At 44.8% G+C, this 20,033-nt stretch overlaps 1 protein-coding gene across 1 annotated transcript in view; it reads right to left on the bottom strand.

Moving 5' to 3' along the window:
• RADIL (Rap associating with DIL domain) overlaps positions 1–19,594 on the bottom strand; it is a 448,013-nt gene extending 428,419 nt beyond the window's left edge. Inside the window, exon 1 of the mRNA XM_085629184.1 lies at positions 19,298–19,594. The gene's annotated coding sequence lies outside the window, so the exon portion shown is untranslated. The remainder of the gene's footprint in view (positions 1–19,297) is intronic.
• Between the last annotated feature and the right edge of the window lie 439 nt (positions 19,595–20,033).

The following is a 20,033-nucleotide window of genomic DNA, read 5'->3' as shown; positions in this document are numbered from 1 at the left end:
CGGAACCGGCCCTTAATCCCTTAATGACGGCATTTCCACCATCAGGATTTCAATGTCGGTTTCCCACAGGCTTTCCATGTCAGGCTTTCCGACATAGAAAGCCTGTCGGAAAGCGACATTGGGGGCCTCTAGCAGGGCACTCTTCTCCCTGCGGCCTCCGGTTGGGGGCCGGAGGTGCCTGCCATTCAGTGCAGGGATTAACAGAAACTCCCATTTCTATATGGGGGCTTGTGCTACGGCCAGTTTACGGGCGCACACATGCTCCTATAGAGAAATGGGAGTATGCAAACCGCACCATGTTGCATTGTAATAGCGGTGTCGGAACTTCCGATCGGAGGCCGTCGGTCCCGAGATCGCAACAGTTATGTCCGCCCGACATTGTAATCAGCCCCATAGAGTTTACTTCACACTATTAGATTTTGATTTATGCTGAAAAATCATTTGAATGGTTCTCTTACTCTGGACCGAACATCACACATTTGGCAATCAAAAATGTCCTTCAACCAAAGTGACGTCCTGAGCCTGGCACGCGCTGCAAGGTCCGGGAACATCTGCATGTGTTTAGAAGTGTAGCTGTGGCCTGCCATCAGCACTTAAGAGAGGACGGGGACCTCCCAAGCCACTGCTAAAAGTAACATGTCCATGTGCCAGCATGTGTGCTTCAGTAACAGTGTTCTCTTTCAAATATATAGATGTTTTAAATTAAGTACCTGATTGGACGTTAAGATGCCACCAGACTCTAGCGAATTAATTCACAAAAGATGCCGCTCTTTGACGTTGTGGTTTTTTTTAGTCACAAATATCGAAGCATATTTTATGATCTCACAGTAAGAAGCCTCAAAACATTCTAGATGGGTGTGGTAGAGTCAGGCAACGAACTGTGGAAAATATCCCAAATTAAAACAGTGGAGGAAATGATGAAACTCGGCAGATGTGGCTTGCTCGCGTGCACTCGCTGCCAATACTGCAGCATTAAAACACTCGCAATATGTTGGTTACCATATTTTTTGAAAAACACATCACTTTTTAGTTTCCTGTAAAGCACGAAATAAAATAAATTATGGCCCGCGTCCTAAATCTTGTTACCACGATCTATGGCTTGTGTGTGCGCAGTGGGGGTCCGTGAAGGGGCGAGGAGTGATGTCACAATTTGCAAACCTCTAATCCTGAAAGGGCCCGGTCACGACAGGGCAGCTAAAAACAGGTCCAAATGGCGCACCTGAAAATCTGGGATTACGTGGGGGTCATACATATTAGCGTGGGTCCGATATAAGACCTACTATTTCGGAAAGGGAAAAAAGACTCAAATCAGTCGCCACTCCACATTTCTACATTCGCAAACATGGTATTTTCTATAGTGATGGGCTCAAGGATTCCCCAGAGGTTTGCGCAAGTCTCTATGGTCGTTTCCCCGAAAATAAAATAGTCCCAATTATGGGGAACAAAAGCAGCAGTCTGCAGCCGGCAGAGCGCTTTATGCTTGGCCGGGATGAAGTCGAAGAAAAATCGCAAGTGTGCAAAAAGGGGTGCGTGTTAGCGGAGGGGCTTTCCCCTCGCGCAAATTGTGATTGTGCGGCGGCAAGCCGGGAAGAGTGGCAGGAGTAGATTCCGGTTTATATTGCATCCAGTGCTCTGAAACCTGCACCTCCCAGCATGTCCCCTCTCCTACAACAGTCTCGAGGCACCGGGCTCGCGCCCTGTGTCTTCTTGCACTGCCTCACAAGTAGCAAAGCAGGCAGAATACCGAAATGTCACTCGCTTTACTGCAGAAACGAATGTGTGCTAGGGCGAGGAAATATAAACAAGCAACTGAGACAAACTACTGTTTCTTCCACATAACACATTTTTTCTTCACACTGTTATACATGTTTACAGTTTAGGGCCCAGGGACATGAAATGATTTACTCAATAATCGCACAATTTTAGGGCAACGTTATTTTTCCAGTTAGCAGTGTCCACACAAGGTCGCTAGGACATGAATCTCAAACCATGCTTAAGACAAGTACTCTGACAGCCAGTTACAAGAATATTAGGTTTGTGGTTAACAGAGAACAAAACTTACCATCCAAGTGGGGCATTGCTAGTCCGCTAGCTTCCATATGCTGTAAGGCCTGGACTATTTACCCACCAGTGTGCTAAGCCATATCAGGCTACAAACTCTCTGATATACACAAAGGACAACTTTCTCTCACCCATCACAGTGAAGGAAAATGTATAGTTGTTGGGATGGGAATTTCCCTGCTTGTGTACAACTGTGTTCCACTGCCCTGAGACCCCCCCTCCCCCAACCGCATGCAGCTGACTTTTGATTTTTAACCTGGCGAAAAACTAATCAAGTGTGTATGCAGAGGCCACGCCTGTTCTTAACATGACTAGCTCAAGAGCTTTTCCTGTTCCCTGAAGGGCTGCAAGCCCTCCTTACAGTGAACGTCGCTTACTGTCCCTATTATGAGTTTAGCACATAGAGAGGTGATGGCACTGCAGCCAGTCATGTTTTGTGAATCCAAAATTGTGTCTTTTTTTGTCTGTCATTGGAGCGGGGGCTACTGGCCCACTTGTGTAAGCTTCTGTCTCTATGCGCTTTCCCACTCCAAGAGCTGACATCCAGAGGGTGAGCTGTGCATTTGATGGATGTAGCCTTCATAGTCCATGCATGGTGTGTGTGAGTGTTCCAGAGAAATGGGAGCCTTTGACATTGTCAAGATTTGCAGGTTTTGATTGACTAAGTCAGAAGGCAATCCACCTCACTCCCCAGATGTTAGCTCCGCCTGTGCATGAGCAAGCACGAACAGCAGAACTGAACCCCAGAGGTGAAGAGGCATGAGAGAGAGAGAGAGAGAGAGAGAGAGAGAGAGAGATAAGGCAGCTGGAATGGCTCAGCCTTGTCACCCACACATCTCATGTACGTAAGGGAGTTCACAATAGCTTTTTCCAAGGTGAATGCCAAACGTATATTGAGGGTAAATAGAACCAACAAAGTTTTACTATTTTGCATAAACACTGAAATACTGTTGGGAAAGGGAGGCATTGATGAATGTGCTGACAAGACTTCGTAATGGAGGCTGTGGAGAATCTAAACCACAAACAAAGGAAGCCATTAACAGCAACAGTGGAATCCCGGGTCAATATCAAACCTGGAATTCAAGGTGCAGAAGGGAGAGCACACACAGCAAACATTACCATTATGTAATCCAGCACCAAAAGTGAATATAAGTGACTGTTCAAACTCAACTGTAACCCAAGAGGCAAGTCAAAGTTCAGGCAACCAGTCAGCAAACATTTCCAACTCATAATCTAGAGAGAAGGTCAGAATTCAGGCAAGAAGGTCTGGGAACTGAGGTAGCAGAGAAGGGAATAAAACAAAAAAAGGAGAGGGACGCAACATCAGTGAGCAAATTTACCGAAAGTGTAGAAGCCTATGCAACATGAAAAAGTTGCCGGGCACATTCCCAAGACATGAACTGCTTATAAAGACCTGCTACAGCTCATAATCTGAAAGTCCCTCCCCATGACCTCCACCAGTGATAATCCTGATGCCTCAACCACCATAGACTGTTCCACCACAACCTTCCTAGCTTTCTTGCCCATATTCTGTGGCAAACAGTTCTAGAAGTAAATCCCCAAGTCTGCATAGCTCCCATATTCCTTGCAGTATCCTCCCTCACATGGCCTCCTCCTCTAGGTGATGGGTGGTGAGGAAACATTTGGTGGAAAGACATCATTAAACTAGTGGCATGAACAAATGTAGAGGGTTCACAGGATCATGCCACTGGACCATAACCCTTCCAGGTTACTAAGTATTGGAGTTACCCATAAACCTTCTTGAGTCCATAATAGCCTCCACCTCAAATTCCAGAGAACAGTTCTGATGATTGGAGGAGGGGGTTAGTTGTTCTGCATATGGCAAGTTTGATTTTGGAAATGTTGAAGACAGGTTGTTCCTTCGATCTAGGAAGTTCTGATGCCACCGCAGTTTGTCATACTATTTCTAATGCTGAAAAGGGACCCATACATCTAGGCACAACCTTGCGTCGAAATTGGGCAGAGTCAGAAAGCAGGTGTATAGCCCCTTTTTTATAATTGGGCTGTTTTTGTAATGATGATCAGCAAATCGCTTATAGTCAGTTTTGGCCTGTTGTAAATGGAGTACTGTGGCAGCCTGTAGTGGGAGAGGTGTGGCGCAGCAGCCAGAGCGTCTGACTCCGGAGCACGGGGATCACGGTTCGATCGCAGGCAGCAGCTCAGCTCAGCATCATGTGACTCTGGGTAATAGCTCACTTAATCTCCCCGACGGCCCCATCACCTTGAAAACTTAAGGGGTGATATGTTTGTGTTTTCAAATATGGATTATTATCATTTATGGCGAATTTAATATTACTGATGCAATATTAGTAAGGAGGGCTGTCTCCGATAGAACCAAGGTGACCTTTATGACTTCAGGAACAATTGTGGATGGAAACCAAAGGAGGAAATGAAAGGGCAAACCCATTGATCTTGTTAGTTAATCGTAAATATATCTGAGAAATTGCTAAAGGGACTGATTAATATGCTGGGTCTGATCATCAGTTGGGGGTGGTGACTGATGGAATTAAAATTGACTGTTCCCAACCGAAGAAGAAATGTGGTCCAAATTTGGGAATAAACGGAGAACCCCTGTCCGTGATTATTTCCAATAATAAGCCATGTTAACGTACAATTTCCATCATACTTAGTTAAAGTGCTGTTGTTAACTGTGCAAGAGAACAAAGTGAGCATATTTCGTAAAATAGTCCACCACAACAAGTACAAAATGTTTTTTCTTGATGGAGGAAGATCTGCAATGAAAGCCAAGTAGATCTTTTTTCAAGGCTGTTCAAAAAAGGTATTGGTTCTAAGGTCTCACAGGTTTCTGATCGGAGGATTTTATCTACGCCAGATCTGAACTTACTGTGTTCCAACTATAAATTCTGAGTAAGCAAGTTGTTGGCCTTTTTTTTCCCTGAATGTCCTGCAAAGGGGGGCATCAAGGCACAAGTAAACTACTTATTCCTGTAACTCAGATGTCGGATCAAAGTTTCTTTTTATGAATGTAGAGTCCATCTACTATGGTGCGATCAGTGCTATTTTCCTGCTCCCAAAGTTGTGGATACCATACTGAAAGTTATGTTTTTAGCTGAGCTAATAATCCTTTCAAGGTGGATATATTAATGATTTATAAAGCCCATAGATATAAGGTTCTTCATCGAAATTTTCTAAAGTTCAGTATTTCGTGATAGGGGATCCGCATTTGAACGCCTTTCCCCTGGCTTATATGTGATGTTACAATGGAATTTGGTGAAGATTAACATTCTACTAGCATGCAGAAAGTTGGTACACTTCACAGACTTCAAGAAACCTAAATTCTTATGATCTGCCTATATGGCTACAGGATGTAAAGCCCCTTCAAGATAGTGCTGTCAGTGAGAAAAAGCTTCTCTAATTATGTAATTGATAACAATTCTTTATCGTAGACAGTATAGTTTTGCTACACCATTGTTAGAAATCTAGACAAGAAGGCTCCCAAAGCATCGGTAGAGGTACCAATTTCCACAATAAAGTGAAGATCTTGACCAGTGTACCTTAGAAGGGGAGCTTCAGTTTTTCAACTTGTCAAGAGCTTCTTGCTGAGCCACAGTCCCAGTAAAATGGTACTCCATTTCTGGTAACTTGCATAATGGGGGGACCACAGTAGAAAATGATTCAATGAAGTGTTGATAAAAAATTGGCAGAATTTAAGAACCTTTGTATCTCTGTCACACTGCAAATTCTGTTCCATTCTGCCACTGCAACCACTTTCTTAGTCTTCGGATCCATACTGAGGATACCTTTATCCGAGAGGGCGAATCCCCAAAAATGTAATGGTTGGACTTTGAAGATGAATTGGTCTAATTTATCATATAAGTGGTGAACTCGTATGTGTCTCAGTAATTCTCGTACATGTTGTCAATGTAGTTGCAGATCTTGAGAAAAAACGTAGAATTTAGAACTTTAGAAATTATTACACAGTGTCCAAAATATGTTTGAAAATATTGTTCACTGGCTGTTGAAAAGAAGTGCAAGCATTGCATACACCAAACAGTATAACCAAATACTCCAAGTCACCATATCAGGTATTGAAGACAGTCTTTCATTCGTCTACTGCTTTAATTTTGATGAGATTATAAACTCCCATTAAATCTAGTATCAGGAAAACTGTAGAAGTGCGGACTTGCTCCAACAAAACTGAAATCAATGGCAGAGTAATTGGGATATTTTTCAATTCTCTACAGTCTGAACGCTGTCTCAGCTTTCCTTTGGGTTTTGTAACAACATTTACTGAAGCCCTTGCAGGTGATAGCGCGTGCCTAATGAAGGATTTTGCTAAATTCTCTTTAATGTATGTATGTTGTTCAAATCATAATCCAGAAAGAAGGTTAGAATTCAGGCAAGGACGGCAGGGAATCGTGGAAACAGAGAAGGCAAAAAAACAAGAAACCGGTGAACGAACTAAGTGAAAGAAAATGAGACAATACAGCACTAAAAGGTTGCCAGGCACCTTCACAAGGGAAGTGGACTGTTTATAAAGCCCAGCTACCACTCATGACCTGGAAGTCACACCCCTTGACCTCCACCAGTGACACCCAAGCCTCCATAGACCAGTCTCCACAACCTTCCCATCTTTCCTCACCATATTTTATGGCAACCAGTCTCAGAAGCAAATCCCAAAGTCTCCACGACTCCCTTAGAATAATCCATTTTGGATACTCCTGCATGGACTTTGCAGTAGATGGAGGTGAGGTTGTTTTCCCAGTGGAAGTCTAATGCTGACAATCCTGAAGCTGAAAAGAAGAGACCTAGACACTGAAGTAAGGGGAGTGGAGACAGGGCCACTTTTTGTTACTCGATTAGGCCTTTTGCCTCGCAAGGAACTGCTCATTTAGTCTTCCATGTACACTGCCATTAGGTGGATAGTAGAGGTAAGGAGTGGGGCTGCAGATTCTGTTGTGCAAGATAAATAAACCTTTAGGTGATCTGCAATTTTGTCTTTTCTGATCACTCTAATGTCAGCCTGGTGAATAAAACTTGCACCTCTTTGTGCCTCTGTCCAAGGTTGGCAACTACCTTGATGAAAGAAGTATCACTCTAGACCAGGGGTCTCCAACCTTTTCTGTAATAAGAGCTACTTATGTTCAAGGAACATTATCCTGAGCTATTGTGAGTGATGGGATAGTCCATTCAAGACTGTCAGCAGTGATCACATCAATGCATTAGGCTGGACTGCCAGCAGTAAAGTAAAAAAAACACTAAACATTTGGAATGCATCTACATGCGTAATATATAACAGCCATTGCTGCAATTCCCCGGCACCAAGGAAATAATATGAGTAATAAATGTCTCCGACACAAATAGTAGCTTTTAATTTAATTTGGAAATTGAATCATTTTCTCCAAACATCAGCTTATGAGTTCTGAAAATACACACATATTCCTCTCAAATACATGCTTTTTAATTTTGGCATACTAATAATAATATAACCAAGCAAAGGCTTTCATGTTAATAGTCTGAGATGCACACACGCGAGCTACTCATAAGTAGCTGGAGAGCTACTGGTAGCTCACAAGCTACTCTTTGGAGACGCCTGCTCTGGACAAAGGCTGTGTCTGGAGAGAAGCCTGGAAAGGAAACTTGAAGGGAGAACCACCCCTAACCGGTTCTACAGGGCAGACAATGAATACACATTACCTGTCAGATTCTGGTGGTATAAAAGTGGGACCCCAAATGTAGTTCCAGTTCCAAGCCTTCTATGGCCAAGGAAGGGAGTGCTCCACAGAGTACTCAGAGAACTGCTGTGCAACCAGGGCTAGTGTTTGCATTACAGCCAGCTTCCCAGAGGTGAGGGCATATCACATATGTCTATATCTCTCTCCTTGGAGGAGCAGTATAGCTGTACTAAAGTGCCTAGAAGCCTATCTGCCTTCTACGAGAGGGAAGGAGCCAGCAAATCCTGCAGAACGAGTGTCTGTCCAGGAGGATCAGGGTGCGCCCTGTCCACGGTGTCTGTGCCGCCCCTCCCCCCGAAGAGGCTCCTGTCAAGAATTTCACTAATCCTGACCAAAATTGCCGAGATCTGGTCAAGACTGTGACTGTCTGTTGGACCCAGCCTGTAAGGGGCCACAACTGCTAGTGGAAGGGTCAGCCTGTGTGAGCCTGTGCTTGCTCAGTTGATAAACCACTGTGTGGGGTTGTTACTGAAGCATCAACATCATTCTGTGCTTGACTGCAGATGCCCAGTGTGATTGGCCCATGCATAGTCTCAATTCCCTAGTGTGATCGCCCTGTGTGTGGCCTCAAGTGCCCACAGGGCTAAGCCAGTGCATGGCCGCAACTGCCACAAAGTGATCAGCCCAGGTGGGCGCTGCAACTGCCCGGTGTACCCAGCTCTTGCAGGGTTGCATCTGCGGTAGTAGGGACTATCCAGAAGAGGCTGTAAGTGCAAGTTTTATCTGTTTCAATCAGGGCACTAGCAAGGGTGTGCCAGATCCTGTGGGACCACGCCCTCAGCCAGTAAGACAATCAACATGTGTTCAGCCAGAACCCAAGTGCACCAGGACAGCCACCTCTGCTTCTCATGGGCGCACTGCAAGTGGTCAGACTGTGACTGTTAACAATGAGATGAGCACTGATTTAGGAGGGATACAAACTTCAACTGAGCTTTATTCACACTACTACCTTATACACCATAGAAAGGGGGCCCACTTAGACCTGGGGGAAGGACGCTGGAACAAGTGATACAGCACTGCATGGATAGCACCCTGAAACGCTAAATTGTGTCTTCCTACTGAAGAGTGTAGTATGTTTTTTCTGGTTGGGTTCATATTAAAGTACTTTTTCTTGTACAGGTAAGTACAACGGGCCACATGTATCATGCATTTTTCCAATTGCAAACGTCCCAATTCGTAGAATCGGGCTGTTTGCGACCAGTAAAATGCATATTGGTATGTATTAATTCCAATTGGAATTTGGTAGCATGTTACCGATTAGCAATTTGGAAATGTGAATACATACTGATTCAGTATTAGGAAGGGGTGTGTTTAGGGCAATCTTTCCTAATACCGAATTGCAGCAGTATGTAGGAATGCTTTGTGAACGAAATGTGGTTGCAATACATTTGCATTTTACACCTACTTCAAGAAGGTGGTAACCCATTCGCAAACGGTAAAGTGTCCCCAAGGGACCCCGACTCCTTCCCCTTTGTGAATGTTCATAAAAATGTTTTTAAAGAGCAGGCAGTGGTCCCACAGACCACTCCCCGCTCTTGCAAAATGAAAAGTAAACTTTTCATTTCTGTTTTTTAAACGCAAACCATTTTCCTTTAAGGAAAATGGGCTGCATAAAAAAAAAAAGATTGCTTTATTTAAAAGCGATCACAGACATGGTGGTCTGTTGACCCCAGCAGGCCACCATCCCTGTGATTTCAGCATTCCTACTGGGTCGCAAATTGCGAGCTGCCTCATGAATATTGTAGAGGTAGGTCGATTTGGGACCCATTAGTAAACCTAAATGAAACTCATACATCCAAATAGTGATTACCAAGGTGTGCAACGCCCATAGGGCTCAAAGGGTTCAGCACCCCCTCCCTCGTCGTGTGTGTCAGCCCGGGCTGAGACAGTTCCCAGACACACACACACACAGACAGTTTTGTCTGGCATCCGTCTTATTGCAGCCGCACCGAGTACTTCACAGGTCTTTAAAAGACCATTTACTTGCTACGAAGCTTTGTTGTGTTTTCACCCCTTCTTAAAGACCCTGCATCTCCACTCTGCCTATTGCTGGAAGAATTAGCCCCCCCGGAATTTTTAGTAGCCCCCCCGAAATTTGGCTCTAGTTGCACCTCAGTGATCACCTGATTGCAATTTGCAGAGAATAGCGCTACAGCCGGATAACAATGTCTGTTAGTTACCTCCAAGGTCTGAACATTTGAACCTCTTCTAAAAGAAACCAGACATAACAAATTTGCTAACTTTATACTCAATAGATGAAAAGTCAAAAAACTATTACTCAGCCACTTATCAAACAAATTCAAAACCAAGCTGACACCCTGAAGTCTGGCCTCTGGTGTCCTTCTCAACTTTATATCACTAAAAAGTGACCTGCCATCCACTAACTTATGTCCAGCTCAAATTGCTGGTAACTCAAACCATGTGAAAGCAAATTAGATGAATAATTAAAACCTCTAAAGCAGATGCTTCTAAGGGATCCAAACCCCTTTCCACACGTCCACAAACCTAGGCCTGCCATAACCCTTTGTATGTTTTCCTGGTGCCTTCAGCCGAACACTCCTTGAGGTGCTCTGAAGCCTCCCGTGAAAGAACACCAGACTCTCCACCTCTCCTGCTATATTCTCAAAGCAAAAAGGTTCAAGTCCTCACTTTCCAACATTGGGTGTTCTTCTACTTACCTGCCTACTAAAAAGCCCAGGTAGACTGCTATCAAAAAAGTTTCCTCTATTGCTAACTCCAACACCCCAGGAAAAACAGATTGATCCGCCCTGAAAGGCATTATCAAGAATGCTTGATATCTGTCTCCTCACTGATTACAACATCCTCTGAATCATCTCAAAAGGAGGGAATACATAACCTTTCAGATCTTTCCACTTTAGATGAAAAGCATCCACCGCTAGAGCTTCCAGATCTGGTCCTCAACAGATCTAAGAGCCTGATTTAGATCTTGGCGGATGGCTTACTCCGTCACAACGGTGACGTATATCCCATTCACCGAAATATGAATCCCATTATATCCTATGAGATTTATATTCAGGCAGACGGGATATCCATCACTGTTATGACAGAGTAAACCGTCCGCCAAGTCCTGAATCAGGCACTAAGTCTGGAGTTGTGCTGTCAACCTCGATGCAAACAAATCCACTTCCATATAAACATGCAAGCAAAGCAAAATAAGGACAAGCATTTGCAATGGAATAGGCCTCGCATTACCGATAGTTTGAGGTATTGGCGTTGCAAATAATAATTCTTGAGTAGTGAGCCAGGAACCAGCATTGTATGTCTCAGTGCAATTCCGCAAGCTGCTCCTAGAGGTCCCTAGTGAGCAAGGCACCAGCACTGCTTGTTTAGTTGCAGTACCGCAAGCTGCTCCTAGAGGTCCCTAGTGAGCAAGGCACCAGCACTGCTTGTTTAGTTGCAGTACCGCAAGCTGCTCCTAGAGGTCCCTAGTGAGCAAGGCACCAGCACTGCATGTCTAGGTGCAGTACCGCAAGCTGCTCCTAGAGGTCCCTAGTGAGCAAGGCACCAGCACTGCATGTCTAGGTGCAGTACCGAAAGCTGCTCCTAGAGGTCCCTTGTGAGCGAGGCACCAGCACTGCATGTCTAGGAGCAGTACCGCAATCTGCTCCTAGAGGTCCCTAGTGAGCAAGGCACCAACACTGCATGTATAGGTGCAGTACAGCCAGCTGATCCTAGAGAGTCCCTAGTGAGCAAGGCACCAGCACTGCATGTATAGGTACAGTACCACAAGCTGCTCCTAGAGGTCCCTAGTGAGCAAGGCACCAGCACTGCTTGTCTAGGTGCAGTACCGCAAGCTGCTCCTAGAGGTCCCTAGTGAGCATCATCAACTTTTGGTCACACATGGTACTGCATCCTGCAGAAGATATGGTAAATCCACCCTACCCATAATGCACTGCATGCAAGACAGTACCACAACTACATTCAAATAGCTATGTTCACATATACAATTAGTAGCTTTGAAATGTGACAAAAGAATGATTATAATAATTCCGGACTAGGTTGTACTCTGTGTGGAGCTGATGAAGGGAAATTTAGAGAAGGTCTAATATAAATGTGAGATGTGTTAGCGAGTAAAGTAACCACTGCCACCCTAGTTTAGGACCAAGTGAGTGTCCTGTCTGAAGGCCTTTAAGAAAATAGTGCCTTGAGGCTGTAATTAAAACCTAGGGCGTAACAACACATGTAATAGGCGTTGTCCCCATAGGAGGTTACAAGAAGAGACAAGGCAGGACTTCTAAGCCTAATGATCAATGAAAAGCCACCATTTACAAAGGACAGGGACAGGAGCCAATTAAAAAGATGGACGAAAAGTAGGCTGAGCTTTATACCCTTATCCTGAAAACAGCATGTCTCGAAGAGACAGCGCAAACGCTGCCTAGGCGATATTTAAAAAAGGAGGCACTTCGCTGCCATGGAGCAGCAATGAAAAGAGGAAGCGAAAGCAGCTTTGGAGTACTACATACGTAAAGTAATGTTCATGTGTTAATATTTTAGTGTTGGCTCTTTTAAGTTTTAAATGGCTGCAGCACTAAGATGTCATGGATAATGATAGCCTCCGGTCTTGCCATAAAATCAAGTTACAGGGCCTCTCTGGGCTGAACTACACACAGTCGTTCATAAGTACACATTCAGCAATACCTATTTTTCTCTTGCATACAATTCACGCTATCAATACCTTGCATGAACTCACATAAGACACAATATTGAACTCATCTAACTTGTATTAATTTAATATACCACAAAGAAACTGGTGTGAATACTTGGAATGATGTTCTTGATAGCACAAAACTAACTTCAAAAATAAATAAAAACCAATGCTAACAACCAACACTGGATTAACTACTGACCTTGGGTTCCAGAGTAGCATGGTAACCACTATAAATCGCTTTGATGCCTCGTTTGGAGTAGTAAGCACTATATGAATGCAATTACAATCTAATACATTTATCCTTTGCATAGGTTGGCTGTTTCTGCCCAAGGTGTTGTTAGAATTCCATCTGATTCATGAGATAGTGCTAACTATTCTCTTTCCAAACTTCTCTTATCGTGCCAAAAGGACCAACAACACCTGATGTGTGCAGCTGTATCCCATATCAGAACCGGACTAAGCTTAATATTGCCTTGGGCAGTGTGTCACTATGCTGGCTACTTTCTTTGAAAACAACCTTCCAAGATTCGGATCATGCGCCTTTCACATTTCTGAGTATTGAAATTTGCTGGACTCCCTAAGACAGAGGGCATACATGTATGTGCACGTGAGAACGCCAGATTAGGGTAAATTGCCTGTAAGTGCCAACACACCCTGTGCAAGGCTATCTCATAGGCTATTTCACAAATATTCTATAGGCGCTACGTTAAGGAAATTGGCTTATTCTAAACATGTGCTCCTTAAAGACATATTAGGATGAATTGTAGAATAACCAGTTTGCGTGTTCCCTTTCATAATTCCCTGGCTATTTATTGCTGTTTGTATTCTGGAGGACTGGGAACAGCCATACAAAATATTAACCAGTGTGACCCTTTTAATACCTACAGTGCCATACAGTATCCCTTCCTCCAGGTGAGCATGCCATGGTTCCGCTCTCTCTATCTGTAGCCCGAGAAAAGGACTCAGGTGGATCACGCAGTCACTCAGAGAGGGTAAAGCCAGCACTGCACAGGTTCTGGATCCCTAAAAAGATTCCCTTTTTCTGTAAGTGATGCTCTCTCTTTTCACCTACGTTTTGAGACATCCAACAAATTTGGAGGCAGGAAAGGCAACAGGCAGGGTCGGACTGCCCTGTAGGGCAATCAGGCAGTGCCCCAGGGGCTGATCTGACAGGTCAGAGTGTGGACCGTTTTTTGGGAAGTTTGTGGGCCAGTTTTATGGTCTGTTGGGCCGATTTTTACTGTACATTACCCTGGTATGACCATAAAAATTGCCTGTAAGAAGCACAAATGCTAGCAGTCTCCCATACCTTGCAAAACACATACACAAGGCTTTACAAGTTCAAAACTGTCCCATTTGCAAATGTGGGTCATTGTTTTTAACTATCTTATTTATTAATAGGGGTCACTTTGATGCCAGGGCCTTTTTTTGTCCTAGTCCGACTCTGGCAATAGGACACCGGCACAGTTATTGATATGGTAAATGGACTGCCTGCACTTTTTTAACTGGACCTCATCAAAGCTCTCTCAGATTGCAGACTCTTCTATAGAGAAATCAAACCACAAGTCTATAATACTTTAGAAGGCGTGTAACCTTTAACAGTGGGGAACAGCAATAGCATTTCTCTGTTCCACACTGGAAATGTGCCTTCCATAATAATTCAGGTTAGATTTCATTTTTAACAAATACTTATATCCTGCCTTTCTACAACGTTTCTATTTCTATTGATGTTTTCTGAGTGATTCCAGTTCTCCTTTCCTTTTTAATGTGGCAAAACTAAAGGTTCACGTGTGATAAGGTAAGGATCTCGTCAGTGACGAACGAGATGCAAGCACTGTCAAAACTACACTGATAGCAAACAAAATTTGACCCTTCTTGGCTCACAGTGCTGCTGGATATCAGTGGTTCTTTCTTTCAATAGAGTGTGTGTCTGGGACTACTGGCTGATGGGAAATGGAAATATACAATGCTGTGGCCGAAAATAACAACAGGATCATCTAATTTGCCGATGTCTTCAACTACTTTACTCAAGGCCTACAAAGCCCCCACAACCACGGACCAGCATACATCAACCACCGCCTGAACTTCCACCAACCCTCCAGAGACGTTTGCTCCTCCTCCCTCGCACAGAGATCACACATCTGCCGAAGCTAAAGTGAAGGCGGTTCCTTCTTCTACCTCGCTACCAAGTCCTGGAAGAGCCTCCACCTACGGACATCATCCTCCCTGGCCGATTTCAGGACGAGACTCAAGACCTGGCTTTTTGACTGAACCCTACAACTCAGCACCTGAATACCTGTACAGGTAAAGAGCTTCGCTCTACAAATACGAATTGATTGATTGATTGATACTCTTGACACCACAGACTCCTGGAATAAAGTCAACTTGAGGTAAAGAAGAAAAAGCTGAAAAAACAATGATTAAGGACAGATATCCACAAAGTCAAGTGGTCGTCAGGACATTTCTGCACTCAGATCACATTGTTTTTTGAGGCATGGAAAAGCTGGGGAAAAGGTGAAGCAGAAAGTGCTGCATATTAGCAAGTGTGCATAAGTAAACAGATAGGTGAGTGCAAAGTAGCAGGATTGGGAAGAAGATGACGTTAATAAGGGAGAGGTCAAAGTCATGTTTGGTGGAAATACTTAGGAACAGTGCTTCAAATGGGCCGGTACTCACAGGTACTGAGTACCGGCACTTCTTAGTTTTATCTCTTTGAGTACCGGCACTTCTCTACTGCTGAGGAGAGTACCCGTACTCATTAAAGGCTGGTGCTGGCGGCCTGACTGACAGCCAAGGCACTTCTGTAGTCCTGAGCCGAGCCCCTGCTGAACTATTCAGCTTGGGCTCATCTGCATACCGTCTGGGTGTTCACCAGCATGCTGTGTTATAAACACAGAAATTGAAGCAGCCCAGTGACAGCGCTATTCAGAAAGCTGTGGGAGGTAAACAGGTTCAAATGGCATTAATCCCACCTGATTCTTTTGTGTAAGAGTCTGCTTTTGTTTGTCTGCTTGCCTGTGATTGTTTTTGTGTGAGAGAAACTAGGAGAGAAAAGGGGAGAGAATAGAGACACTCATGGAAGGTAAATGTGTGGAATGCTTGTGTGTACACGTCTGCTTGTTTCCGTGTCCCTCGAGAATATATAGTATTGTGCCAAGCAACAGCAATAAACAGTATTGATGTTGCAAATATTGAAAAACAAGGAAATGTTAAAATATCACCGCGTGTGGCTTTCGTTGTGTACTGAGTAAACAAACCTTCGTTTATTGAAAGACATTGCTCATGTGTTTTGGTATGTGCTGCAAGTAGTATAGAAGTCAAGAAGTATCGGCGTGACTTCTAGGCCCCGCCCCCAAACCCCGCCCACTCGCCACATTTAAATGAGTACCTGCACTATTTTCCCCCATTTAAAGCACTGCTTAGGAAGCGTCCATGGTTGCAATGAGAGTCATGGTGAGTCAGGGGGCCCTATTAGAGTTGAAGATAGGAAGAGATGGTGAGACAAACTCAGAAGGAAGAGTTAGTGATACTGGACAGATTGTGGGGTGAGATGTTAATCAAGATATCAAGGGATAAGCCATGGAGTGGCGGTTACAGTGCTTAATTTGAGCCAGTGTTTTCCAGAGCACGGCACTGGCACATAAATGCCAACACTGGCACTTATGACGGCCTGCCACATGGAATCGTTGTTTGTGTAATTTAGATATGAGCACAACAACAGTTGTTTATTCAGTCAATGTACATCAAAGGCCATTCTTATAGCGTTTTGGGCCTGGAATAGTCTTCATTTTCACACTCGTAGGAGTTTGATTTTTAGTAGTTTTGTTGGTACTGTCACTGGCAGTGGAAATGGGTGGTGCAAGCTGCAGTGGCCTCCTAACATGGGCCCTGGAACTTTTTTGTTTTGTTTACAAATTAGGCACTAGGTGGTTAGAACTTGAGACTAGGTGGGAGTACATCAGTGGTTGTCAGGATCAGACGAGAATGAAGAGTCGGAGATTCGGTGAGAGTCTTGAAATCAGGGTGAGGGTAAGATATGGGGTGAGAGTAAAGAGAGTGGCTGGCCCACAAGATATCAGATGAGAATCAGTGGTGGCGGCAAGAGAAAGGCAGTGAGAATGACATGCAATGGAGGTGGTGGGACTCCTCAGGTGGTAGTGGAAGTCTGGAGTGAGTCATGGTGGGTATGAGAGTCAGGCAGGTGCGATGACAGTCGGGGGGCATTCAGGAGAGGTGTGCAGTGGTGGGGGGGTCATGAACAAGAGTTACAGGTAGCACCGAAATTCAGTGAGCTATGTCAGAGGGCTGGTGTGGCACTCAGAGTCAGTGGATATGGAGAGCTGAGGGCTTCTGGAGAGGTGGTGTTGGGGAAGTAAGAGTTAAGGGATGACAGTGTAGTTAAGGGGATGACCGTGAAAGCATGTGACAGTGAGGGTTAGCGGGAAGTAGTGGCTTTCGTAGGCTGGCGGTGAAAGTGAAGGGTTGGCAGTAAGATTTCAGGGTGAGTGAAAGAGACTGGGCGTGCGCGTGCCCATGGGAGTCACAGGGTGGTGGTGGGTGCTACGGGGGCTGTAGGACTGAGGGTGTGGAGTGTCAGGGGTGACCCACTGAGTGAGGGGGCAGAGGTAGACAGTGTCAGTACGAGTCACCAGGTGGTACTGTGAATTGTGAGGTGGCAGTGAGACTCACAGCATGGCAGTAGGAGCTACTGCAAGGTAGCAAGAACCTGGGAGTTGCAATGAAAGTCTAGGGTGACAGTGAGTGACGGCAGAAATCGAGGTATACTTTAATAGTAAGCTTTGGGGCATTAACAAAGATGGCGGGTAGTCAGCAAATGGCAGTGAGAGTAAATTATGGGGTAGGTCACCGTAGGTGTGATGGTCTAAAGTAAACAGGCTGCACGTAAAAGGCATGGGCTGGTATAGAAGGTTTAGTAGTGGTGGTTAGGGTCATGGATGGCAGTGAGAGTAAACGTAGTAAACCTGAGAGTCAGGTGTGGTGGCTGAGACCCACACCGAGTGCCAAAGTGTGGTGCAAGAGTTGAGGTGGGAGTGAAAGTTAAGGAACCGCAGGTTAAGGTTATGTGGTGGCTGCCAGTCTCGGAGTGGAAGTGGCGGCCAAGACAAGGACGGTGAAAGTGGAAGTCACAAGGTAGCGCTTAGAGTCAGAGGTGTAAGTAAACGCTCAGACCTAGCCATGCCATGGTGTCGGTGACAGTCAAACGCGGTCAGCGCAAGCCGGGGTTCAGTGAGTGGGTGGTGTGAGGAGTAAGTAGCGTGCCTCATCCACTCGAGACCCCGGTGCCCAGCAGCAGCGCGCTGCACTGCAGGCCGCTCTGCCGCGGTCTGAGCAGGAAGCCCTGTGCTGTCAGCAGAACACTCCTGTCTCCAATGGCAACCAGACAAGCCGTGGCGCTCTGGGCTCGCGCTCTCCTGCTACACCGATCCCAGCCACGCGATAACACTGACCTCTCCTGAGCACCAGCCCCTGTCTGACACCCTCCACATCACGGAGACGACCCCATAAATCTCAGGAAAAATAACACATTGAGCCATTTACTCCATTCCTTTCCTGCAGACAGCAAAGGGACGCATGCAACCCATCCGTCATAATTAGGAGAGGCGGGGCTCGCGGGCTAAGGCACGTCTCACAAAATGTTCTCTCAAAACGTCCGTCCTCGACCCACCCCACCCCCTCCATGCAGCTATTTCTGGAAGGCGCACACGTCCCTTTATTAACAAAATCAAGCAACGGGTAGTTCTTCCTGCAACCAACACTCCATCCTGCCAACCAACTCTCCCCGTTCAAAATAGGACCCGCCCTTCACCCTTTCTTCAAATGCTGACTCCTAACGTATTATATTTATTTATTATTATGAAGTGAATGTAAAATGAGACTGCATGATACCTTAGCCTCTCTCCAAAATGTACCCCATACAATGCTAAAAATATCATGTAGGTATTTATTTACGGTTGGAATGTCAATTGTCATCCAGCCACCAATGGCCAGTTTGTCAACATGTTTTGAGCAAATGACTGGTGGTACAAATATGAGAGTTTCACTTAGACCGCACATTTACTAAGCCAACCACTGTTTGTAGTACCCACTCCCCGTAATTTTTTTCCTCAGCATTTTCGACATTTTCTTTGCAATGTAACTCTTGCCTCTTACACGGCTTTCTGTCAACAACTACAGTATTTTGTGGGGTGATCGCTGTCCTCAAAGTCATTTTAAGTATTTCTCTAACAATATCTGGAATGCTGATTTCAAAAGAACCCCCTACACTTCTCTGGAAAACTTTTCAAGACCTATGTACACTTTTACATAATTCCATAAACTTAAAAAAACTTCAACTCTTTAAAGAATCATGTTTACATTCTTCCGAACAATCTCGTCATCTTTCAAAGGCACTTTGACACCTTTCAGAAGAAAACCGAACACCATTCGAAACAATTCCAAAAAATACAAGTATTTCAAAAGTGATTTTTTCCCAATGAACTTGACATGCTTTTTCAAAGACTAGTGTATGTGCACTTTCCTCAGATATGCACTTTCCTTTCTCATACGGAACTAAAAAACCTGTGTGGACCTTCGCAAAAAATGTATGGATGCTATCTTGTGGTGAACTGTAACTGTAATTTGTTTTTATAAAGCACCTATTACCCCTGACGAGGCGCTGAAGCGCTTTAGGACAATTTCACACATTTGCTTATTGGAGCTTTGCATTTAGTTCTCACAGACATTTTGTCTACACACAGGAAAACAATTCTGCAGTTCTGTTACTGTAAAATTTGAAATGATTGTAAAATAGGATGCCCAAAATAATCTCCTATTAATTGAGGATACATACCGGTTACCTGGAGAGCGTGCACAAGTGGGACTTGCCTGGGACCCAGACCCAGGAGGTCTCATCTGCTACTGATCCCCATTCTCCAGAGAACACGGGGCACCGGCTCCAATGCCCTCAGCTTGCAGCCTCCCTGCTCCACAGTGCCGGCTGTCCAGCCCCGCTCCTCCGCTGGCCACAGGAGCCTAGCGCACCCACACTCCGCCTCTCCCGCTGCGACTCTTATCCTGGAGCTGGAAGAGGAGGCAGAGCGGAGCCATGGAGAACCGAGCGAAAGCGGGGAAAGCCGAGCGCAGCCGGAAACCCGAGCCCGGTCCCTTCTCATTAGAGTGCCTCAGAGAAGGATGAGCCAACGTGCCTTGTAGAGCTCAGCGCCTCTCTGGCGCCACCTAACGGCACAAGAGCAGACCCAAGCTTCACAGCGGCGGAATTATGAGATTACACATGACAGCAGCTGACTGTATACATTTTTATTGAACAAAACATCCAGGCAATATACGAAGTGTTTTGACTTTTGTTGAACAAGTTGTAAAATCTCTAAATTACATGTAATCATGATATTTATTATTTAAGGTTTACTTATTATATGTCAGGATTTGAAGACTTCATATTATGCAGTTTCCTCTTCACTTCCTATTCTCAGCAGCCAGAAATTACATACATCAAAAAATTACATTTTATGGCAAAATCTGCAATACTCATGAATACAGAGAAACTACAAATTCCAAGAGCACAGTAG

This window comes from Triturus cristatus, chromosome 10 (genome assembly GCF_964204655.1).
Source record: "Triturus cristatus chromosome 10, aTriCri1.1, whole genome shotgun sequence".
Taxonomy (NCBI): Eukaryota; Metazoa; Chordata; class Amphibia; order Caudata; family Salamandridae; genus Triturus; species Triturus cristatus.
The sequence above is the reverse complement of the archived record's forward strand: the minus strand, read 5'-3'. Positions and strand labels throughout refer to the sequence as shown.